General features: G+C 35.7%; 1 protein-coding gene across 4 annotated transcripts in view; it reads left to right on the top strand.

Annotated features, from left to right (window-relative positions):
* The window catches only part of LOC133527819 (zwei Ig domain protein zig-8-like), a 299,524-nt gene that overhangs the window by 105,215 nt on the left and 166,659 nt on the right, over positions 1-27,650 (top strand). For 3 of the 4 annotated variants that reach the window (XM_061865003.1, XM_061865002.1, XM_061865000.1), the window contains exon 3: positions 5,982-6,011. The gene's annotated coding sequence lies outside the window, so the exon portion shown is untranslated. Of the gene's footprint in view, positions 1-5,388; positions 6,012-27,650 lie in introns of those variants that run through there. The other variant, XM_061865001.1, reaches the window with a different exon arrangement.

The raw sequence follows: 27,650 nt of genomic DNA, 5'->3' as shown, positions 1-27,650 counted from the left end.
CTTTCGACACAGGACTAAAACCCTGGAACCATGTTCTTTCACTCGAGTATAGGCCAAAAGTATATCGCCATCTATTCGCGCATAAATTTTTCGGAACTTATGTACGAAATATCATTTGATATTTACCAGTCGCTTTTCGGTGAAGGAAGACATCGTAGGGAAACCGGACTAATCCCAACAAGGCCTAGTTTACCCTATGGGTTGGAAGGTCAGATGGCAGTCGCTTTAATAAAAACTATTGCCTACGCCAATAGGAACGAATCGTGTAAATAACAAACAAAACGAAGTTACAGTTCTACTAAGAATGTAAGACCAAATTGCAAAACTCAAAAATGGCTTAACCGAACATGTTTGCGACAGTATTAATTTGAAAGTATTTATTATGCTTTACTTGCACGATCTTTGCCATATTTTTTGAACACATTGTTCTAAAGTTAGAAAGAGGGAGGGAAACATATATTTTTCTTCCGGAGTGATTATTTTTGAAAATTTTAGCTTTAAAAAAATAATTTCGAAGACCCATATTCGTTTTGAAATACCTATCCAACGATACCCCACACTATTGGGTCAAAGCAAACAATAAATTTAAAAAAATCTTCACTCAATCATCCACGCCAAATTGCAGCGTTCTAGCACTAACGACCACGGGGCAAAGCCTCGGACAAAGAGACGGACATGGCTAAACTAAAAGGATTCCTAGTTCTAGTCCACGGAACCCTAAAAAAGCAACCATTCAAATAAACAACCTGCATAATAATGTTGAGCACATCTAGTCAAATCCTTGAGTTCCTCAACAAATAAAAAAATCATAATAAAAAGATAAGAACAGCGCTTCACGATATTTCCATAAGAAGACAAAAGGCCGAAAAAACGAGATTATAAACTGCACCTGCATATAATTTCACATCTAGATTCTAAGAGGAGAATGCATACTTATATTTTAGGTTTACGTGCACAGGATATGTTACTTCCAGTAGGTCTAGCAAAGTCTAGCACAACAGATCGCGCGTATCAATGAAAAAAGGATCGTTTGGTTTATTGATTCTTATGATCTATTGTGCTAGACTTTGCTAGACCTACTGGAAGTAACATATCCACGTAAACCTAAAATATAAGTATGCATTCTCCTCAGTATGTATGTTTGTCCCTTTAGCGGCGGAGACGTCCAAGAGGCCTACCGCGAACCACGTTCGACGTGTTGCCTCTCTGTCGCACTTGTAAATTCGTACGTAAGTGTGATAGGGAGGTAACACGTCGAACGCGGTTCGCGGTAGGCCCTCAGGTGTTGGTGTGGCCAAGATTTTCCTGGGGGAGAAAGCTCATGACCCTCGTTCCAGGTCATTGCTGATGTCTATCGCTATTCTGCGTGGAAACGCGGCAAGCGTGATAGGCACCTGTGTCCGGAAGGGTCTGGGTCGAGTTGTTTTGACGGTAGTGGCAGATAGGTGAGATCGTTATATAAAGATAGTTTATTATTCAAGTAGGCATATTACAATGCGCTTATGAACTTCAAATAAAGCTACACTGGCTCTAACCCTACACCTCTGACCCGAGAAGATTTAAATCCCCCCTCAATTGAAGGAGAGTATCCCAATATGGACCGGCAAGAAACTCGGCGGAACACACCTTTTCAAAACATTACATCTTATAATTAACATGCATTACGAGTAAATAAAATAAAAAAAATACAATTTAGATTACTATAGAAATCATGGGTTGCTTCAGATGCCTGAAGGGAAACTATCCAGAAATACGAGCCCCGCGTCGCGGGACTCCGTCGAATCAGGAAACAAGATAAAGATTTTTACGTTTCATGATATGCCTAGGCATTTCACGATCTACCTGATATTACGATCGGCCACCGATATATAGATAATATTTGATTAAATGTTTTTCCTCATCATATGTTAACCATGATCTGAATGTGTCTAGACACTTTCAAACAAGCATTTAAGTTAGAACTATGTCAGTCCGGCAATCTCGGATGCAGTTAACTGCCCTATTCAATATACGCTAACATTATACCGAATATTCTTAGAACTCGTTCCAGCGTTTACGACAATGGAACACATAAATGACATCCGGTATGAAGATGAACTCCCGGCAGTATTCGAGACAGTTAATTCTGAAAGGGTTTTGGGATGTTTTTGCTCGACTGGGTCATAGAAGATTGCTTCAGAATATTATTACTGAACTTTTAAAAATACTAAAGGTATTGGTAATAGGTATTGGTAGGAGGCACAGTACCCCTAGTGTAAATTTGATCGACATCATAACGTGACGAACGCGTTTGCGTTAAGTCTCATTTTGTATAGGATTTTGAGTTTCCAAAACGTCCCGCTTGGCGCGCTCTTTCTAAATCCAATACAAAATGAGACTAAACGCAAACGCGTACGTCACGTTTCGAAATCGAATTTATTTACACTAGGGGTACAGATATACAATTATACAGGTTGTAATAAAAATAGTGGGGAATCGTTTAAGGGCATATTCGGATTCGTGTCCTACGGTGACAGCATGGTTACATTTTTATCACTTGTCACTCGTCACTTTCGCGCTTACATACTTGTTAGAACGTGACAGGCATGGTGACAAATGATAAGGAGCCGACCATCTTAACCCTACTGATTAGGAAAAAGTAAAAAAACTAATTTTTCCAGGTCAGGCCAGGTCGTCCAAGTACCTTCCATACAAAGGTAAAAAAATATTCGCGTCTACTATTCCCTAATCAGTAGGGCTAAGATGGTCGGATCTTTATCATTTGTCACCATGCCTGTCACATTCTGACAAGTATGTAAGCGCGAAAGTGACGGGCATAGTGACAAGTGATAAACATGGAACCATGCTGCCACTGCAGAACACGATACCGAATATGTCGTTGAATGAAATTTTATTATGTAATGTTACATAAATTGTTGAACAGCCAAACTTTCACATTTTTCCTTTCTCGTTTATAGCAAAGTAAGGAAACCGGTATATGTGATAATTTCAACATTTATTTATATGGTTCCAATTTATCGAGAGGATTCTGATTCAGATTTATTTATTACACAAAATACGATTGCATTACAAATTACATTCATGTCAATTTATATGAATCTATATTGTGATCGTCAAAATTAATTATTTATAATGATAAAAAATAACATCATAAACCAGATAGCAACAATTATAAAATGGAATTTTTCACCTGGAATTCTCAAAGAATCGTCAAGCCAGAATTTATAGAAAAGCAATAATAAAATAAAATCAATAAGAAACAAAAACAATGTCTAATATGCAACAATAAATTATACAGTTATGTAAATGATGCTGATTTATAAATTCTACACCATTTCAGTCAACCAAATTGAAGTAATACACCAGGCTACTCTCCAAAACTGACGCCAAACCCTTGCTTACATACTTTTGTACGCCATTCTAACCCTCTTACTGCACGAGGATGCACTGAGTAAACCGTCGTATGCAAATTGACTCGACGTACATGCTTTTGTTTGTTACTTAAGCCTTGGGAATGTAAATAGAATGCTAATACTGAGATTTTTGTGAGTTGAATGTATGCTTGGAACTCCGTATAAACGTAGTTCAGTTCCCATTCTAGAAAACAAATCATTTCATATTCGAACGTATGTAAAGCGAGATGCGTACAGCCGTGTATCTTGTACAACGCGGGTCCGAAAACGGATCCTTGTGGTAACCCTTTGTGCATATATAATAACTGTTACATTTACTAGCCAACTCTCACGGAAAATGTACTGGTGTATTAGGAATACGTTTATTGACTTCGACAGCGTTCCTCTGGACCCGCTTGTTTCAGTTTTAGTGCAATTCTGCTGTTAACAAATTGTCAAAAGCTTTTATAGGGTTTACTGGCAAAGTTGAGCCTAGTCATTTGGAAAAAAAGGACTGTAGATTTATTACTGAGCGTTGCGAATAAAAAACATGATTGCATACTGTACATTTTTCCTTTATCACATAGAATAGTATTACATTAATTTAGTTAACTGAAATTAAATTAATTTATTTATCCGTAGCTTTTGTTACTTTCCATGTCAATTTAATGAAATTATTGAATGTAGAATTAAATATCACCTGCAGTATTTCCGCACCAATACGACCTTCAAGAAAAGAGCGTACTTCCATTTTAAAGGTCGTCAACGCACTTACAACCCATTGAACGTTGCTGGTATCCGTGACGGTAATCGCTTACAATCGGTCAATTAATCTGCTCGTTTGCCTTCTATGTCATAAATAGTTATTAAAATTTATTTAATTGATTTAGTAACATAAGTAAATAGTAACTATAAAGCTAATATTTGTTGTTATGCACGAACACGAGCATGTCTCTTAACCAAAAATGATTTCGTATTTCGTTTCGGGTCTCTCTTCTATAAGTAATATATCTAAACAGATTCTCGTGAAATGTTGTGAAAAATTTCGACACTTATATGTATGACTGTTTTTTGATTTAGGTTTTTTGAAATTTTTCTAAATGACTGACTGTATGAATGACTGTATTTTTTTTTATACTACGTCGGTGACAAACAAGCATACGGCCCGCCTAATAGTAAGCAGTCTCCGTAGCCTTAGTACGCCTGCAACTCCAGAGGAGTTACATGCGCGTTGCCGACCCAAACCCCCCCTCGCCCTCGTTGAGCTCTGGCAACCTTACTCACCGACAGAAACACAACACTATGAGTAGGGTCTAGTGTTATTTGGCTGCGGTTTTCTGTAAGGTGGGGGTACTTCCCCAGTTGGGCTCTGCTCTAGATCTGGAATGACATACACTGGCTGTGCCCTACCACACAAAGCGAGATGATATTCACAATGCCCATACCTCTCTTTTGTATGTCAGGTGAATAGCTCATACAGCTACTAGTGTAACAAATACAGACATATAATCACGTCTATATCCCGGAGGGGTAGGCCTCTATCACAGATACCACGGATTTCCACTTGCTACGATCCTGACGTACCTATTTCGCTTCCTTCACTTTTATTAACATTCCTCATACACGCTCGCCGGTTTAGAGTGCTCTTGACCTGGCTCTTCTTCAGGATTTCCCCGATTTGATAGTGTAACAAATACAACTCAATAATACCTATGTTATGTATGTACAAATTAAACTAAAATTATTTCATGATAAGTAATTTCGAGAAAACTAACCACACAGTAGTTTTGGACTAATGTCTTGACTACTTTAGTCATGGTATTCATATCTTGTGTCGGAGGCAAGGAGCATAAATCCGGCAAACCGGCCCACTTTGCATAAACCGCTGGCTGTCACGGTCCCATTCGCTTACAAATGCGATGATGCAGGGCTAACTTTATTGCCATGTTCTGAATGTGGTAAGTTAATAACTCGTTTAACTTTTGTTCTGGAGGCTGACTCTTTGTTATCCTTTCGCGTGGAACGATGGTCCTTATTATATGTAGTTAATTTTTTATGGTCTGTCACGTTAAATGTTTGTAAACATTTAAAGAAATTGATTTATTTCTTATTTATTTATTTATTTCATTCTAACAAAAGTATTATGAAATACACAATTACAATAATTATGGTTTCGCCAAACTGCTTGACAGCTTGTTGGAGAAATACAGCACTCTTTACTGAAAAAATTATAACTTATATCTATTACGTTAAGATCTAGTTTGGGTAAATAATTAATTTGGGTGATTATTTTTTAATTAAGTCCAATACAAAGAAACTTGAAGGAACTGTCATAAGGTCTATACCCCAGAAAATAAGTCCGTATCTGAGCATTGAGGAAATATATGCATGATAAGCCGTCAAAGCTGTTGATTAGCCCATATTGATTTTCAGTTTGAAGTTTCAAGGAAAGATTATTAACTACAATATATGTATATATAGTTTTTGATGTTCATAAGTGGTTTTCATGTTCAAATAATACGTTTGACTTTTGTTCTTAATGTTAGCTTAATTTTAACAGTGTCTCAATCAAGGTCTTTTTTGTTACAGATTTCTGGAACTACTTTACCGGAACAGTTCGTAAGTTATTTATTATAAATAGATATGTATTTTAATAAAACAACAATTTTTCTTTTTCGATATTTAAATTTTGACATAAAATTCAGATCAATTACAGTTACTTATACGGCGTAGCTAGATGAGTCATACACATTTTATAGCAAACTCGTTCGCGTCATTCCTCTAGAAATCGCAAATTAAAGGAAAGCTTAAAAATTTTACGCGGCACATTTACAGGCGGGATACGTTTTTCCAGTACTTAAGACTCAAATAAGAAAAACGGGATATCTATGTACAAAAGTCATCAACTTTCATTATATTGTCCACAGAAGTGTCCTTTTTCTAAAATGCGTTTAACCCAGATCTTAAAATGATCCAACCTAACCTAACCTAACCATATCATGAAGTGATCAAAATCTATGAGGACATGACGTACCTACACAAGACAAGGAGCACTTGTTCAGTTCAGATTTGACCTAGCTTGACAAATTCGTTACTTTAACTTGGTTGGCGTGATGACCCAAAATGAGTTTTGGCTCCCGACACAAGTACACGTCATTTTACTCGGTCCTGCGCGCAGCGCTTTCACTGGCACCCAGCTCACGAAGATTTACTCTATCCGCCCATCGATACTTAGAATGACCTATAGGACGCCCTCCAGTCGGTCGACCCAAATATGCTTTCTTTACAGCACAATTGAGTTGGTCAAACCAGCAGAGACGATGTGCTTTGGCCTCATCAATATTCGGCACGGCTATGAGTTCTTCAATTTCGGCATTCTTCCGAATCTTTTCACTGCCATCGTCTCTTTTAACGGGTTCAATATTTTGTGGATTTATCAAATTTATTGCAATCATGAAACAAATAAACCTAAAGAATAGGTTCAGAATCGACTTTGAAGCCGTAAAGTACAATGACCGCCTAAATGAAGAGCTTGAGACAAACTAAATACACGAAAAGAAGTTAAATATAACCTCAGGTAAGACAGAACCGACCCTTGTAAGCCTCTTCTGCCCTTAAACCTCATAAAACATCCCTGTTACAAAATTAAGAACTGTAAACAAATATTTTACCGTCCTACGTCAAAGAATATATCAAGGAAACCTTCTATTTCCAACCTGCGCACAACATTAATAAGTCGAGCGAATTTCAACCGTATGTCACAACTTGTAAAGTGCTTTTTCCCTTAATGTTACCGTGAAATATTATAATCGTGGGAGTTTTATAGAGGCACTTGTATAAGAAAAAGAGCATTTAGAATGTTATGATTCCAGTTTGTTTATATACTTTGAGTGTGTATCTACTTAATGTTAAGTTATATGAAAAGTAAAGGTAAAATATCACGTCTTCTTTACTTTGTATTTGAGTTCTTTTCATAACGTTTTCTGTATTTTTATTTAATTTGAAATAATCTGGAAAAAACTCTTCTTCAAAGGTTTTTATTCAAATGGACCGAAGGGATCGAAATCGTTTAGCAATTAAGATGCAAATTGTTGGCCTCTGGCTATTTTTAGGTGACTTTAAAAAAAGAAAAGGTTTTCTCAATTTATTCGTTGGATTTTTTATCCAACGTCCCTATCTACATAGTAAATTTGTCTTACTAAGCAAATGGGATAATGGTTATCTCAACTCAGCTTCTGTATCAAATAAAGAAGTATATGTAAAAAAGTAGGTTTTACGTGTAGGTATGACCTATGTCATACTGAGAGTTCTTTTTTTGGTGCCGTTATGTCATTTTCGTCAGATTTCAATAAAATTTGGTAAAAAGACCATATTTTCTAGAAAATCTTCCTCTGAGTTATGAAAATTACATATAAGTTCCACCCAGAATAAGAAGTTCTTCAAACTTACGAAATGTTAACAAAATTTGACGAAAAAAACATCATCAAAAAAAATTTGGCCCATTTAGAGATTTAAAAAAAAAACAACGTCCTTAGGAGTTCTGGGGTAAATCAAAGAAATGGAAACATAAAAGTTGCATTTTCATATGATACGAGCATAAAAATTGTACATAAATATATTTTCATAGCACCAGCTCGTAAAGGCTTTTTTTATTCTTCTAAACCTGACGAGAAAGTTGCATTTAACATTGATAAGAAAGTATTACGGTACCCTGATTATGGAAACAACAAAATTGTTTGTTTATATTTTGTAGTTACAAATATTTTGTACAATTTTTAAATTTGCGTTTATCATTACTTTCGTTTTAACAGGTACCAATGAAACACTGTTAAAAGGAAATTCCCTTAAAACTGCTCAAAATAGAATTGTCCAGAAAATGGACATTGTTTTTATAATGGGATAATTTATAAGAAACCTTTTTCTCATCACTTACTTTTTACGACGTCGGTAAATAACGGCCAACATTAAGGAGGTTTTAGCTAATTATATTTTACCGAGAGATAATTTGTTAAAGTAATCTTATTAGGTTAAAATTAATGCCTTTGTAATGGATTGGCTTTTTAGGTATCTGTTTCTAGTTTTAGCTTTTTACGTGGCTTTCATCAAATTCGACAACATTAAGTACATACCCACGATTTCATGTTTTGTTTAAATCGACAGCTTATCAAGTATCAAGTCTTTGACTGTGGGCTGTATTGAGATTTTCTTTGTTTTCTGTCTCTCAATAACATCAATTAGTGTATTGAATAACACTCCTCCTTACCTTAATTTTTTACACTTTCTTTTCTATCACTATTTTCAATATAAAAACGCGTTTCAATGAATTTTAGTCGTTTTATTCTGTAACAATATAACGGCCAGATTTGAACTTAAAGATACATCAAATTTCAGACATAGTTAATCATAGAATTGTATAAGGTTCCGAAACCTAGAAAAGACAACAAATTACTTCCAATCGAAAGAATATTAATGTGATGAAGATTAACACTTTTAATTAAAACTGGGCTGTAAAAGACTAAATTTCTCATTGGAATTGTGTTAGCAAATCCCTAGACAAATGGCAAGTGGGGAGACTGTCCAATATCTAAAGCAATTCGGTCTTTGATTGGAATTTATTGTTCTGTTAGTCCATTTTCGATTTCTGGTTCGGATGTGTTTCATTAGTTCGATGGCGTAGTACTAAATAGCGTTTAACTGAGGCGTTTTGTAATAATTAAGGCTCGCTGTTTGAAGGTTGAAGAAAGCTGATTTGTATCACGCCAAGTAAATGAAAATGGGTCAATAGCATGTCGAGCCATGCTCAGTGTAGGGTTCCGTAGTTACCATTCTGTCAGAACAAGCTAAACGGGGCTATTTGTAAGTATCATGTACATTATGAGGGAGTACCTTCGCAGCGTTATATACAGCGTTTTACTAAGATGATAAGATATTTTTGCAAAAAATTCAAAAATGCCTTATGTTCGCTGTAGTTTTTATTAAAAGTACTTTGTGAAGCGTTTGTTTTAAGATTTTTTTTCATATTTTTTGGACCCATGGTTGAAAAGTTAGAGGGTGACTTTATTTTCTTTCGGAGCAATTATTTCCGAAAATATTCACTTTATAAATAAGAATTGTTGCAGACCCTTATTCGTCTTAAAAGACCTATCCAACGATACCCCACGCCATTGGGTTAAAGCGAAAAAAAAAAAAACATTTTACCCTACCTTAAAACAAATTATTTTACTTTTTATTTTACCGTTCTGTAGCCATGCATGATTTATGTATCCATGCCAAGTTGCAGCTTTCTAGCTCTAACATCACGAATCCAAAACGCGGACGGACAGACGGACCGACATGGCGAAACTATGAGGGTTCCTAGTTGACTACGGAACCCTTAAAAAAAGAGCGACATCAGAAGAGCGAGACGGGCGACTTTGGACCAAACCAAAGACAAAATCAACGTAGTGACATATCAGGAGCTCAAAACAGTGCCAGAGAGAAGAACTGGTAATTACTCCACCGACAAGAATTTGCCCGTCTGCGGACACGCACTTGGTGTGCTCTGGCCTTAAGTTATGAACCCTTTAAGCGCCACGCATAATGTGCGGGTCGTCGTTCTTGTCGGAATGCATTCAGGATTATATTGCCCAGTACAGACGTCAAAGGGTTAATCATACATTTAGAAATTCTGACTTTGAGTCGACTTAATTGATTTATATGGTTGATACATTACAAAATATATTGCAAGTGGTGTTGGGCGGGACATGTTGCTAGGAAGAGTGATGGTAGGTGGACTAAAATATTAACGGAGCCGCCGTACTGGTGGCTGCTTTTGGATGAAAGAACCCCCCAGGCGTCCGTTGGCTCGTTGGGTGGACGACATTCGGAAGATTGTGGGTCATTTCTGGCTGAGATTATCTCAGGACCGGGACAAGTAGCATACTAGCAGAGAGGCCTATACTCAGCAAGGCGATAAAGGGCTGATATGATGATGATACATTACATAACCAATTATATGCCTGATACACTAGAAGTTTTGCTTCGTTTCGCTTCAACATTCCTTATGCGAACTGCCAAGGAGTGGAATGCCCTGCCCGAGTCTGTGTTTCCGCATAAGTACAATCTGAATCTCTTCAAGGCTAGAGTAAATAGGTTAATAGGTAAGCGTGCTCCACCATAGACCGCATCATCACTTACCATCAGGTGTGATCGTGGTCAAACGCCTGCCTATCCTCCATAAAAAAAAAAGTTTATACTAAATGACGAGAATTTATATGGTTGAAAATCATATAAATTCTGTCAAATTTCTCGCCCTGCTATTACCCATAGATATTTTTATTCAGTGACCAATCGAAGCCTATTTATGAATCGGCAATCAGAAGAGCCAAGCGAAGAAAGAAATTCAATTTTCGACGCCATTCAGATCATTTTTCGTTCGCAAAATTGTTTACAATCCAACGGGAGATTGATTTCAACACTTGGAAAATGGCGACTCAAATTCGAAGGCAGTTCACTGTCAGACATCTTATACACGATGAAATTTAATCGGTGATCAGGAGTTGAAAAATATTCATTATTAACCTAAATATAATTCAATATTCAGAATTCAGTATATTTATTGCATCATGTTGTTCTTTATAAGGTGTTTAAGTACGCGGGACCTCATGCAATTTCCTTCGCCGTCTAAATTGTAGTTAATGATATCGGATATCGTTAAAATTAATGACTGAATACATGGGTACCCATTTTTTATTGAAGGGAAGCAGGTGTACGTCAAGTGCCATCACTTTGGCGGGGAATTTAACAATTTCACAATGACAAAATGTAGTAACGCCTCATTTTATTCATTATTAGAACACAAAATATGGCACGCCGCGCGGTACTTGTTCCGAAAGATATGGCCGTCGTGCGGGTTTTTAGGGTTATTCCCACTAGTTACCACCAAGTTGTCACCAGTGGTAACTACTCATTCATTTTTAAGGCAGTTTACTGAAACACTAATCGACTTATAATTAAAGTTATAATTAATTAACTTATAATTAATTGGACTTATAACTAACTATTGATTAGAGCACTCTCTATTTATACTGTTTTAATAGTATTGAACGCTAACCAAATTTTGGTGGTAACTAGGAAAAAAACCCCACCTTTTACCAGTGGTAACTACTAGGGAACAAAATTCCCAATAGTTACCAGTGGTAAAACATGGGAAAAAATCCCAGTAGTTACCACTGGTAACAACTTGGTGGTAACTAGTGGGAATAAATAAAAAATAAATAAAATAAATAAATAAATAATAATAAATATTAAAGGACATTATTACACAAATTGAGTAAGTTCCACAGTAAGCTCAATAAGGCTTGTGTTGAGGGTACTTCGACAACGATATATATAATATATATACTCGTAATTTATAAATTATACTTAAATACATAGAAAACACCCATGACTCAGGAACAAATATCCATGCTCATCACACGAATAAATGCCGTTACCAGGATTTGAACCCAAGACCATCAGCTTCGTAGGCAGGGTCACTACCCACTAGGCCAAACCGGTCGTTAAAACCCCCCAGTTTTTACAGAAATGTCGAAATGACGGATATGGATAAACGGTGTTATATTTGACAAATGCTTATGGATAACGCCATAAGTCGATAGTTCGATACCCGTAAAATTATCTTAAATAAAAAATCAACCTAAGTCGTATGTTTACTACTACTATATACACCTAATTTAAAAATATTCCGCGCCTGTCTATCTGTCTGTTCAAGATAAACTCAAAAACTACTGAACGAATTTCCATGCGGTTTTCACCTATCAATAGAGTGATTCTAGGGAACGGTTTGGGTGTATAATTTACAGGTTTTTGAGTAACCCGTGCAAAACCGAGTCGGGTCGCTAGTTTAATTTTAAGCCAAAGCCATTGCCGTGAGAAAAAACACTTTTTATTGCTATGTAGCAAAAATGTAAGCCTTAAAACTTTTTTATGGAGACAAAAATCCCCTTTATTGTCCACATTAGTGTGACAAAGGAGTGAAATGTATGTGGCGGCGGAATCACTTGGCGTCAAGGTGCTTAAGAAAATATACTTTATTTTCGTAGTGACAAAGCTCAAATTCACTTAGCGCTTTCTTAAAAGTGTCCGATAAAAGTATGTAAATATTTGGGTGCGTAAAAGCATTATACGAATGAACGTATCTGCGCCACAGAGTGAGGAAAACGGCCTACTTACTTAATCTTTCGTTAAAGAGAATTATTTTATGCTGCTTTGCCACCGAAGATTATCTGCTTAAAATTTAAATTCCGGTAAAAAACCGATCAAGTGAAAGTCATGATGCATATGTTTTCGTCTAGTCGGAGAATTTTTTGAGGTTCTCCCGTTTGTAAAAAAAAAATGTTTCAGTTAAATAATCAATAATGTTTAATGCTAATACCAATGTTATTTTTTGTCTATTTTCGTAAATATAGTACATGATTTTGGTTCACAGACACAAATTTAGTAAGTCTATCTATAGTCTATATGTCAAGTTAAGGAAAAAGTGAACGTCGTGTCGTCAGGCTTTCAAGGAAGAGGCGAAAGAAAGGCATGCCTGAAGATTGCTTCACCGACAAGAGCACATAAATTTATGATGATGACTAAATTTTAACTTAATTTGTCCAGTAGTCCCGGAGCAAATAGGCTGTGACGCCTCTGACACTGTGAGGACACTGTGAGGACACTGGACAGACAGACAGAAGAAAACGCGCGGGTGATCGTATAAGGGTTCCGTTTTTTCCTTTTGAGATACGGAACACTAAAATTTTTAATTCCGTTCCGAAAGCCGAAAATCTTAGGACTCCCATTCATCACCTTTAAATTACAATTTAATTAAATCGCACCTACGTTCGGTTGAGAACCCACTGTGTATCTTGGAGCACCTGTCATTGATATATACCTTACTTTACTGTTTTTATTTTTTTATCTACGTAAAAATACGACGTGGTAATGAAACTAGAAGGCTTGCTTAATTTGAAACAGTAGACGTGTATGTTAGGTATAATTTAAATTCATTATGACAATACAAATACAAAATTTTGCCCATCCCAACACTCCACTTACATATTTATATTTATACAATAAAGTGGGAAGAACACAATGAACAAGCAATTTTTCACAAAACATAGGCACAATTTGATGTTTTTGAAGGCTCGTAACGTAACGATGAAAATCCTCTGTGATATGGGGATTAAGACAAACAACTGTTTGCTGCGATATTGGTATAATGAATGTTAAATGATTCATGTATGTCCTTATATAGGTATATAACAGAGGTATATATAATAGAGTAGGTGCTCTTAACACTGTAGATGTGCGGGTGAGTAGCACACAATACAACAACACACAACAACGACAATCATCTATGTACCGATAAACAAAGCTTGAATAATGTATGGAATATAGATTACGTCACATTTGACTTGAAACTTCGATAGACGTGAAGTGTAACACTCTTACGGTAGATGTCGCTAGGGTGCCACCCTAAGGCGCATATTGTGGAAATATTCGCTGTCCTCAAGCGAGGTCTCAGCCGACGACGATTTTTTTCACTTTGAAATCTTTAAATGAATTTCTAAGCTTAATAGCATCGTTTACAGACGTTTCTTACTGCTTGCTTAATACAACATTAATTTAAATCACGTCACTTTGTGCATCGTTGCATCTTCCATGATTAGCGTTGGTCGATAAAAATATGGCCCATCTATGGCAAGAAGGTCGGTTTTTTACCATGCCTGTCGCGTTCTAACAAGTATGTAAATGCGAAAGTGACGGGCATAGTGACAAGTGATAAACATGGAACCATGCTGCCACTGCAGAACACGATACCGAATATGTCGTTGAATGAAATTTTATTATGTAATGTTACATAAATTGTTGAACAGCCAAACTTTCACATTTTTCCTTTCTCGTTTATAGCAAAGTAAGGAAACCGGTATATGTGATAATTTTAACATTTATTTATATGGTTCCAATTTATCGAGAGGATTCAGATTCAGATTTAATTATTACACTAAATACGATTGCATTAAAAATTACATTCATGTCAATTTATATGAATGTATATTGTGATCGTCGAAATTAATTATAAGTGATAAAATGCGACCATGATGTCGCCGCAGGATTAATCACGAACGTTCGAATTTTAAAATTTGAAAATTCGCCGATTAAACTAACTTTCAAAGATCGTCATGTGTACTGTCAGTAAATAAACTTGATTTTTTCTCCAGTGATTCAGCTGTTCCAATACGTGATACACTTCCTTCATTGCTCATGTACAATGCGTGCTCGTATGAATCGGAAATGTGGTGCATGTTTATGCCAACCCTCTTTTGCTTTTACTTCGTATGGGTGATTTTCTGATTTAGAAACATACTTACGTATTTATCATTTTGAATGGTACAGTACTTTGTTTATTTTTTTATTAGAAAGTTATGCACAGTTCTACAGTTGATGACATGATTTTGAGAAGCTTGTCAGGTAAATATTACCTAAAATCCGTCTAAACGGACTCAACATATTTTGAAGTGTAAAGGTACTGTTTGGATTCAGACTGCACCAGCATTACTGCTGCAGTATTGTAGTGCGACATTAATGGCGACTGCAATCCTGCCGCAAATGTCAAAAATCCGGGCAGTAACATTGTTTTCACGTTTGCGGCAGTAATGCAGTTAAATTTAATATAAATTTCACGATAAAATGACTTTTTTTACATTTCTTGCAGTGAAACAGTCAACTGTAGTAGTATGGCAGCGCGACATTAATGCCGATTTAAGTAATGATATGGTTACGTTCATTGACATTCATCTAAGGATGGGCCTTACGGGCACTAAGAATGGTGCTAGTCCAGTGGTGTCACTCACGAATTCGAGCCAATCGTGTAGTCTAACGCAACCAGTTGCAATCAATCGCGCGCGTGATGCGAACTCATCAACGAATCGCGTTGTGGCGTTAGACTGCACTATTGGCTCGAATTCGTGTGCGTGACACCGCTATACTGGCCCCATTCTTATTACCCGTAAGGCCTTTCCTTAGATATATGTCACAGATTAGGTTAGGTTTGATCATTGCATGATGCAATGAGCAATTCGAAGATCTGGTCTTAACATATCTACGAAGTTTGTGCAGTTAGATCGGTCCAACTGTCTACAATGATTATCCTAGAATTGTTCTTCTTACAATTATTGAATTGGCAATTGGCAGCTGACCACGCTTCACAAAAGATACAAAGGCTTTTGTTTAAAGGGCTCTTCGCGGTTTTCATCGAAATTTGATAAGTGTAGAGCCGTTACTCTTAGATTTGCACTACAGATAGAATTATAAGTCAAACGGCTATCGGTTCTTCAATTTTTTATCTCCATTCTTGTCTGCCGGGTTTTCAAAAAAATGGATACTTCTTTTTTTTATGATTTTTTAAACATTGTCTAAAACACACTTTTTTCATTACTCGATTTCTGTGAAGGATTTTACATATGCAAAATCTACATATTTGGGGTCTCTATAAACTGGTCAGGGATTTTAATTTTAAACTAATTAACACGAAAGTTATGGCCAGAAAACCAGTTTTTGGCCTAAAATTGTTCAACTTTGATGCCAAATATCTCGAAGGCAATGAACTTTGAAGTGAATATGGGATACTATATTGCTTAAAGCTCGCTGTTAATATGATAAGCTATAAAAACAATTACACACTAAGGCATTCAGATCGTAAGTCACTGGTCTTAGCAGATTAAGGTTTAAACCCAAAAAATTAGCTCAGAAATTTCAACAATTTTGCATTTGTATTATTAGTAGGGACGGCAAGAATGATAGTCTCTCGTCCGCATAACACGGTAACCACCATGCCGAAATTAGAAGCCTCATCAGACGTAACTAAAAGCGCGTGATATTATCTACCCCAGAACTTCCCGACCCTCGTCATAACTTACGCTTATCGCATACCCCTGTTGGTTAACTATTTCCTGGCTCTATCTACGGCATCTTTAAGAGGATAGTAGACTACGGCTTCTCCATGCAAACGTAGTCCCCGTTTTCCTCCCCGTATACTTAATTTACTAAATATTAACCAAAACTGCATGACTCTTTTTTAAATTTTTTGGTTGAATAATAGCCACAACAACACTTTTACACGTCAAATTTATACAAGCAATAAAAATTACAAAATACAATTACAAATATACAATCAATGAAATATATATTTTATTAGAGATGTAGGTATACAGTCTCTAAATGTCGGATTACACAAAAAAACTATGATAAAGAATACGAACAACAAATACTAAAATTCTCTGAGTGTCATAAAATATAATAAAAAAACGATAATTAAATTATCCTTAGATAAAGATGTACAGGGTCTCCAAGACATAAATTCTTATGTAAATAATTATAAGACAAGAAATTAATCAGACAAACAGACAAGAACCGAATGAAGTGTCACACGTTAATGCCACTCAAAAGTAAAGTTGAATCTGTTTGATACTCAACTGATTTAAAAAAGTATATGTACCTACTTAATAGTTATTATCCAATGCCTACCACTTCTGCATATTGATGGCTCTCTCATACAAAACTCTTATACAGAGGGATAATTTATATTAATTTCTGAAAAAATAAAATACTCATGTTACCTAATAAAAACATAATATGTGATTGTAATACTATTTGAGAAGAGGTACATACTTACTTACTGCTGTGGCGCAGCGACCCGAAGTGGATCTTGGCCTCTGACACCAAAGACCGCCATGCTTCTCTGTCTGAAGTGGTCCTTTGGTGTAATGTAAATATTTAAATGATATTATTATTTAAAATGTTAGAAAAAAAATAAGTATTATAAGATTAGTAAATAATTTGAAATAAAAATAAAATAACTTAGAAACACAAATTTCCTTATAAACCCAATCTTAAATTTAAATGACATTTAGCTAAATTTTCAAGAAGTCAGTCATTAAAAAGTAATCTTTCTTTGAAATAACCATAATACATAATCAAATCTCACCTAAAATCAGTGTTAAAATATCCAATTTCCAACAATAAGATCCGAAAAGTCAAGAAACGTCACTCACAAACAAGAATTCAACGTAATGCTGACATGGCAAATCCAAAATAGGATTAACATGCAAAGTGGATTGCCTCGGAAAATGGGGCTGTGTTTGTCTCAGGGCGAACTCACGAAAACAACCATACATTTGTCGAGCTGGAGGGAGTTTAAGAACAGTATTGTGCCTACTTACGACAATTCAATTAGCTTTTCACCTCACCTATTTGGAAATAGTACATTGTGGATTAAGGGCGGTAAACAAGAATTTACGAACAAGTGTCAATTAAGCCCGAAGCCGAAGGCCAGGGCTTAAGTAACACGAGTTCGTAATTCTTGAAGCGCACGTGGCACACACAATGTTTGTCACACTTGTGAGTAAAAAACTGAATTTCAAGCGAAATAATTCTTAAATACAGTGACATTTCAAACATTCGTCCGCCATATTGTCATTTTTGACAGGTTAGACATCGAAGGCACAGATCCGTCCGGCATTCAGGCACGATTGCAAATTGTTTAAAAAATATTTAAAACGGCTATTAAATTAATCAAATTAAATATTTTTAAACATAAACAAAAATGTTAAATTATAAACGTCAATATTTAAAAAAAAAAATACCGCCCTTGGGCATAATAAAGCTCACTCCATCTACTGAGATGCCAGTATACTGATACTGGCATACAATAACATCGTTTATGAGCAAGGGTGATGAAAAGGTCTTTTTCTTCCCTGCAAGCAGGGATCAAAGTGGTACTTTTCTGTTCTAGGACACTTTTTTATTAGTGGGAAATTGTGTATTGGGAAATATTTAAAGCTGCGGGCGGACCTTACTAAGTTAATTGCTAACATATTTGTAGCAACTTTAGAATGTCTCTAGACACTATAAAAACAGGAGGAAAAAAGTACGAGTAAAACAATATTGTAAGTTACTACAAAACGTGACGATTGCGAGTTTGACTTATATTAAGTCAGTTTTATTTTAAGATGTTGGCAAAAAATTAGTTTTTGGTACAAGCTTTTATCGCTGACTGTACTTTTCTTTCTACAGGCAACTAATACTAATCAAGATAAATTATAACAACTCCAAACACAGTTTTCATTGTTTTATCACAGAGTTCCCATGGCCACCTTCTGTTTCCATCATCAGATCAGCTCCATGTCATCACAATATTGCATTGCTTCCGATTTACATATGTATGCAAAAATTCAGCTTAATCGGAAATCGAGAAGTGGGTCAAATTTAGCTTCCCAAGATTTGGCACTAACTAACAAACAAGGCTAATGAAATAAAAGCTTGTAAAATGGTTATCATCGACACATATTTTGGCAATAATTGTAAATAATGTTTCATTATTTATGTCCAAATAACCATAAAGGGTAGTAACGACCTTTCTTCTGCCAACTTTTCATTTATGGTTCTCTGAAATTGAAATAAATAGGTATTCAAATATACCGTGACAAGGTTTTATTTGGTGCTCGCCATATTGCGGTGGTCGCCAGGATTCAGTGGTTTACTGGCAAGGAGACTCTTACGGCCCGATTCGAAGAAAGATTAAGACACGTTTAAGATCTTCGAAAGATCTTTACAAGATCGATAACTAATCAACATGTCAAAATTGACGTTTATTTCGATTCCGCTGTGATCCCAATAAGATCTATCTACGATATTTCTAACGTCAAAGTGACATTGGTTGCCCGAATCAAGCTGCTTCTGTCAATTATACGACATTTAAACGATATCAGATATCGTTTAAATGTCGTATAATTGACAGAAGCAGCTCGATTCGAACTCAAAGAATTTGAAGATTGCGAAAAAGAGAATAAGTTGAAAATCACGAAAAGTTCTCATTTAGATTATAAATGAGAACTTTTCGTGATTTCCAACTTATTCTCTTTCCCCAGACATTTCTATACCCAGTCTGGGTATTGGTACATAATCCCGATTATAAAGATTATAAAGATGTGAATTAGAACTCGGAAACACATGCCACAGCTAAGGTCCAAACAATGTTAATTTATTTTTAGGGTTCCGTACCCGAAAGGAAAAAACGAAACCCTTATAACGATAACGAAACCCGTCTGTCTGTCTGTCAGGACCCTTTTTCTCAGGAACGCGTGGAGGTATGAAGCTGGAATTTATATCAAATACTCAGATCTTCTGTCCCTTGGAGCTGTGAAAAAATCAAACTTCTAAGCCAACGCAATCATAAGATACAGCCGTTTATGCCGCAAATTTTCGACACTCGCAAGGGAATCAAAACCTACAAGGTACTTCGCGTGAACTCAGAATCTTGAAATTTGCTACGAAGCAACGTCTTATAGCACAGATAAAGGAAAAATTTCGAAAACCGTCAATTTTGTACGGAACCCTCGGTGCGCGCGTCCGACTTACACGGGGCCGGTTTTTTTCATTTGATTTTACTCCAGTAAAATTAAATGTTAAGTTTAGCTTCCCTTGTTATCACTTTAATGTCTTACTGGTACCAAAATGTACACAATTACTTTGTTGTCATACTGTTTGTATACTATCTACGTCGCCTTCCTCGGAGAGCCTTTGGCGAATTGATATAAATTTACATAGACGCTTATCTTGTTACACAATTTGCCTAAACACCCGCCTTTGTCTTCGTCGCGTGGATCAAGCGGTTAAAAGCAAGGCTATGAAAAACTTTCATAAATATACTTTTAAATAAAGTTATCAATGTTATAACGAATATTATAGCTTTTATAATACGAACGTTGATACAGGATGATTTTGTTATGTTATGAGTATGACCATACTCTTGAGGGGTGAATACGTGGGTCACACTCAACAATTGTTCATCACACTTGCTCGAAAAACGGCATATTTCATGCAGGTATATTGAAGGACATAGGCCTATATTCTTCCCGGGGGAGTTATAAAATGAGTTTTTAATTTTGTTACTAATTGTACGAATCAAATAGGTATAAATGAGTTTAACTTTTAAAATATTAACGTTTATAATTTAGTATTTTTGTTCATGTTTATAAATACTTAATTTGATTAATTTAATAGCTTTTTGAAATATTCTTACGTCGGATAGGTCTGTGCCTTCGATGCCTAACCTGTCAAAGAATGACAATATGGCGGACGAATCATTGAAATTTCACCGTATTTAAGAATTATTTCACTTAAAACTTATATAGACTCTCTTACAATATTTCACTTACCCCCCTCGTTGTACAGTCAAGTCCAAAAATATGTATCGAAAGAATCGTCTCATAAATATAATACTAAGCTCTTATTACACTGGAATAAGATGCTATGGCACATATTTTTGAGTAAGATGTGTACACCCATATTTTTACACTTGACTGTACAATGTACTAGTAACAATCGGGCCAACCTCAAAATCGCAAAAAAATCTGCCGTCTCATACTTTTCAGTGAATCACATGTCAATGCCTTCTACAGAACAGCAGTTTTTTTTTGCGATTTCGGGATTAGTCCCATAGTAAAACTTGGTCAGTATGACCCGTGTGTCCATCCCTTAGAGTATGGTCAGACATAACAAAATCATCCTGTATGTACGAAGGACTGTTACCTTTTCACTGTTAAACAATTTGCTGTAGCAGATTTAACTCCCGATGCGAAAAGAGGGGTGTTATATACCTATGTTTGATGCCAATATCTTTCTGTGTATTTGTCTGTGGCATTGTAGCTCCCAAATGAACCCATTTCGTTCCGTTTTTTTTTATATGGAAATGAATTTGTTTGCGCTGGTTCCTGGTTCTTAGCTATGATTTATAAAAATCGGACAAGTGCGAGTCGGACTCGCCCACCGAGGGTTCCGTACTTTTTAATATTTATTGTTATAGCGGCAACAGAAATACATCATCTGTGAAAATGTCAACTGTCTAGCTATCACGGTTCATGAGATACAGCCTGGTGACAGACGGACGGACAGCGGAGTCTTAGTAATAGGGTCCCGTTTTACCCTTTGGGTACGGAACCCTAAAAATCAGCCCAGCAGTTGAAAAGTAGTATTAGCTTTTTTTCTATAATGATGCAAGGTAATTCTAAAAACCCCAAACACAAATAGATGCGCTGTTTCAACACATCAGATCAGCTCGATGGTACCATAATATTGCATTGTCAGCCGTACATTTGTGTATGAAAATACAGTTCAATCGGAAATCGGGAAGTTGGTCAAATTTATCTTCCAAGGTTTTGATACACATTAACTAACAAACCAACCAACATACTAATAACACGGCAAGTTTAAGAGGGAAGTATAGCACGGGATCATCCGTACAAAAAGAGAAAATGTGTTTCCACTTCTAAATATTTTCCATTTCCCACGATTCTTTAGTATGTTTTTGACACAATAAAAAAGGGTTACAGGTTTTCCTGTTTTCAAAATTTGCAAAACAAAGAAAAAAATCTAAAAAGCGAAACCTATAAACTCAGAATATATTATGCTGAAGCGATCGACATCAAAATCAAAGTGATTGAATTGGGTACTTGACACATGTTGAATATTATAACAAAATTTAGTTAAATGGATAGAAAATGAGCCATCCATTATAAAAAAGTGGAATTTAAAAAATTACATTGAGATTATAAGAAAATACAAGACTCCGAAGTCTCAGATTTTTTTTTTGTCTTTCAAAAATAGAAAACTAAATGGTACCATTCGATTCCTTACATTTTATTGAAAAATAAATTGTATGACAACTATACACATAAACGCAATATTTCAGGGTCAAAATGGCAATTTCCTTGATCTTCCATACATTTAGGACAGACTTATATGATGTGACGTCACATCACCTTATCATTTTATTAGAGGCGTTTCAATCGTCGAGTGCGAGCGTCAGACTTTAACTCTCATTTCTGACCTTTGTGTTGCTTAAATGCCATGAGTCCTATATAGACATTTTATCCTCAGGAAAATCAAGATTGACATTATTTGAAACAGTCAAGTAGCCAATTGTTAAGATTTAATTAGTGGAAGCCGTTTGCTCTCGAAATGGAATTTCATAGAAAAAGTAAAGTACCGTTATTTCGTTAGGATCGCAAGTTATTCTTCCCTCTTAACAAAAGGTTGTAAAAATAGCCCATATAGCACATTATTTGTAGTAGAAACAAGTAACCACGTTTTCTGCCAAAACTCGCCACTATGCGTAGATCACACGGATCAAACGATTAAAGGACAAATCAAGGAAGGAAGTTTTCGCCAACTTTTACCTATTATTAATATTAATCAGGAAAGTTTGGGCAGACATAAAGAAAAACTTTAGGAAAACATCCTCTGCCTAGCTGGTTTCTTTCGTCTTCATGTCAAAAGTCAGGATAATATATTAGGATTTTTTTGCTGTTTATTATCTTAAAATTTGTGCCTACGTGCATTTTCGGTTGATTTTTGACATCTGAGCAACACAAAATATATTGAAACTTTTTCAGTCAGTCTAAACTTTTTTGGAAAGTAAATGTAATCATTTGGCATTTATACTTGTATATATTTATATGTACGAGTAAAATAAAACATCAGCAAAAATGCAAATAAGTTAATCAACTTTTTTTTTGTCACCAAAATTTGACCTAATTTGACTAAAAGTTATAAAAAAAAATCGGATTGTATGAAATTTTTTTTTCATAATATAAACAAGCTACGTAATGCAATATTTTTTTATCATGATTTGATACTTTATAACTTGTTTAACACATTGAGTGCCGTTAACCCGTTCGGCGGGTTCTCTATTCGTAGTCGCTTTCCTCTACAAAGCGGGATAACGCTGGGATCGTCGGATCTCGACATTCCTCACTCGGCCTTGGCTCCATGGCTCTCTGTGCTACTTAATATTAAGTAGTTCATTAAACTGTATATTTATTGCATTGTTACTAATTATAAATGTGACATTATCTATGAAAAGGGACCTTATTGTCGATGGCGCTTACGCCGCACTGCGTAGCGCGGCGTTGTTTATAATATGGGAGCATCGTTGATAATGCCGTAAGCGCCACCGACAATAAGGTCCCTTTTCATATATAATGTCACGAATGTGTTTTGTCGCTTAATAACTATTAAATTGAAAATAAATAAAAAAACCTTTGCAAACCATAAGGTTTTAAACCATTTTATGCCAAAAACGCACTATATAATTTTGCAAAAGACCTGATACCTAGTCTTAAAAATGCTGCATTGCCTGCATCGATTTTTATCAAACATAGCTGATAACCACCACAAGGAAACTCGCTTTAACGTAAATAAACTGCATCGAAATCGGTCTATTCGTCGATGCCACGGACAGATCTGATATTGGCGCCATACGTTTATAATCCCTCTTTTTGCGCCGGGGGTTCATTATTCATAATCATTTATTTGCACATACACTTTACATAAAAGGTGTTATAAAAGTTACTAGCCTTTTTAGCCGTTTTTAAGAACATGCAAATGCGTCCTAATAATACATAAAATTTATTTATATAAGACTACCTTAAATTAACTTAATAAAAAAGAATATTATATTTGACAACTCCATGGTCCACCTTTCACGCATCGCATTTATTTCCACGCTAGCTTTTACTCAAGCAAATTACCTGAACTCATATAAGCTGAATAGCTCAAAGTTACTGTTCTTTTACTGTATACCATATAAGGCTGGTTTAAGCATCGTCAGTATGGGAGTTTTAGTATCACATTATGTTTTTAAATAACTACGGTATATGAAGTGAAAGTAGATAAGGTCCTTCCGGATAAGTGTGGCATACGGATGAGTGTGGCAGGTCTTCACATTAGGTATCTTGTTTACACATTGATTAGTAATTGAGGGGACTCCCTCTGGTCGCATAACAACATTTGCCATATTTTTAATTGTCATAACACTTTATGCATAAAATTGTAAGTCATAAAAATCTAATGATATACATTTATTGGGAAACATACAGCACATAATAAAACAAAATGGTAAAAATCTTAAGTCACAATTTTATTATTCCTGAGCATAACTACCCAGTTATTGTCATAAATGTTTTTTTTAATAATTTTTATAGTCATAAATTTAATTCGCATAACATTTTATGTTAGGTTCGTTAGGCTTGCACAAAGAATTTATGACAACTGCTATGTATGTCATCAAATGTAGGGTTAAAAATGTATGACACAATATAATATGACTTTTTGTTTCTATGCGCAATGATGATTATGACTCAAGTTGTTATGCGTGTCAAAGATATGACTTAAATTTGTGTACAGTATGGACCCGTAATTGAGCGTTCATACATTTTCTGCTTTCTAGCGTTTAGTAGTAATTGTAAAAACTTGCAATAAATAGGTCATAAATAATAATAATAAATAAATATTGTTCGATGGGAAAGACATACAAATAAATATTGGACGTTCTTACACAAATTGACTAAACCCCATAATAAGTTCAAGGAGGCTTGTGTTGTGGGTACTCAGACAACGATAAATATGATATAATAAATAATTAAATACATAGAAAACACCCATGACTCAGGAACAAATATCCGTGCTCATCACATGAATAAATGCCCTTACTGGGATTTGAATTTCGAACCCAGGACCAACGGCTTCATAGATAAGGTCACTATACCCATAGGCCAGACCAGTCATCAGTACCCCTAGAGTAAATTTAGTCAATAGCGAAACGTGACGTACGCGTTTGCGTTAAGTCTCATTTTGTATGAGTTTTTGAACAGCGCGCCAAGAGGGACGTTTTGGAAAGTCAAAAATCTCATACGAAATGACACTTAACGCAAACGCGTACGTCACGTTTCGCTGTCGAAAATATTTACACTAGGGGTACAGGTAGGTAAATAAATATTCTTTATTGTGTTAAAAAATACACAGAAAATGAAATACAGTTAAAGCTAGGTAACAACAAACGGCCTTATCGCTAAGAAGCGATCTCTTCAAGAAGACAACCATAAGACAACCTTTGGGTAGTATGAAATTAATTACGACATTGAACAGTGGTAGTACATACAGATAATTCAACAAACTGAAGACGCAAACAGTTATATACTTTAATATAACACGTACATACTAATATAATGAATACATGTATGTATACATACACGACGTGTTTGACGACCGGTCTGGCCTAGTGGGTAGTGACCCTGCCTACGAAGCTGATGGTCCCGGGTTCAAATCCTGGTAAGGGCATGTATTCGTGTGATGAGCATGGATATTTGTTCCTGAGTCATGGGTGTTTTCTATGTATTTAAGTATTTATAAATATTTATATATTATATATATCGTTGTCTAAGTACCCTCAACACAAGCCTTATTGAGCTTACTGTGGGACTTAGTCAATTTGTGTAATAAAGTCCTATAATATTTATTTATTTATTATATATTATACTAAATATATATAATAATATATATTAATTTAATATCCGTTTTAAATATTTTTATAATCGTGCCTGAATGCCGGACGGATCTGTGCCTTCGATGCCTAACCTGGCAAAAATGATAATATAGCGGACGAATGTTTGAAATGTCACCGTATTTAAGAATTATTTCACTTAAAACGTATATAGACTCTCGTACAATATTTCACTTACCCCCCTCGTTGTACAGTCAAGTGCAAAAATATGTATCGAAAAAATCGTCTCATAAGTATGATACTACGCTCTTATTACACTGGAATAAGATGCTATGGGACATATTTTTGAGTAAGATGTGTACACCCATATTTTTACACTTGACTGTACACCACACCCTGTGTGTGTTTTGACGACCAGTCTGGCCTAGTGGATAGTGACCCTGCCTATGAAGCCGATGGTCCCGGGTTCAAATCCTGGTAAGGGCATGTATTCGTGTGATGAGCATGGATATTTGTTCCTGAGTCATGGGTGTTTTCTATGTATTTAAGTATTTATAAATATTTATATATTATATATATCGTTGTCTAAGTACCCTCAACACAAGCCTTATTGAGCTTACTGTGGGACTTAGTCAATTTGTGTAATAAAGTCCTATAATATTTATTTATTTATTATATATTATACAATCATATATAAAGGCAATATAATTAAGGCAGCGAAATATATATCAAAAGATTTGTGAAAATGGGAAGGGATTTAGCACGTCTAATTATCATTAGACAATGGCAAAGCATTCCAACAACCGAACAGCACGAAAAGTACAAGAGTTGTAAATAGTAATCCATGTGTGAATAGACCTCAATGTGAAGGCCAACCACATGACACGATATCCCGCAGAGCTACAACTACCCGTAAATACCTTACCTAAGGATAACGAAGTAAAACTAGATACTCGACTTTAAAAAAATTCTGAAGAATTTTTATAAATCTGTAGCATCCCATCTCAATAAACTTTTACCATATATTGTGCCACCCTGAATATTTATGTATAACTAAGCCCTTACTCAGAAATAGTAGTTTTTATCTTCCAAATCAATTTATTTGAAGCGCAAACAATTTACATCCCGCGCCTACATACGAGAACGAGAGCTCTTTAAATCAAGAAAAGGAACTTCTAACAAACAATGTTAAGAAAAACATCCCTCTTATAAGTTAGGGAAATAAAGGTATATGTTTCATTGAAGGTTGATGCGCTTGCGACCTTTTGGATTAAATGAGTAATATATCATGGTATTCATGCGTCCTTTAGTACAAATAAAGAAGATAAGAGCTATAAGAAGTTTGGCCACTGACTTTATTGGCAGGTTTTTGTTTTATTCATATAGTGGGGTTGTTTCTCAGACATATATCGGGTGGAACAGAATGAAGGATTTTTATGCAAACGGGGAATGGTTTGGGCTACGTACTTTACACTTTTTTAATACCATAACAGTGGCAAACAAACATACGGCCCGCCTGATCGTAAGCAGTCACCGCAGCCTATGGACGCCTGCAACGCCAAAGGTGTATGCGCGTTGCCGATTTAAAAACCTGTACACTCCTTTTTTGAAGAACCCTATACTTTAGACCCTCGGGAAAACCTCGGAAGGGAGCTCATTCCTCAGTCAGAGCTTCCGCGAGAGGGAATTCCTCTTAAACCGCACAGTACGCGACCATTTAGGTTCTAGAGTGTGAGGATGAACACCCTGCCGACGGCGAGCGGTGCGGTGATAGAAAGCGGCCGTGGACATCATTTCAAACAATTCTTCAGAGCACAGCCCATTGTATAAGCGACTTAAGACTTAATGGCGGTAGAACACACACAAGGAGGCAAGGTCTCTCCTTAGACTTA

The sequence above is a fragment of the Cydia pomonella genome, chromosome 18 (assembly GCF_033807575.1).
Source record: "Cydia pomonella isolate Wapato2018A chromosome 18, ilCydPomo1, whole genome shotgun sequence".
In the NCBI taxonomy this organism is placed as follows: domain Eukaryota; kingdom Metazoa; phylum Arthropoda; class Insecta; order Lepidoptera; family Tortricidae; genus Cydia; species Cydia pomonella.
This window is presented reverse-complemented; position numbering and strand designations above follow the sequence as displayed.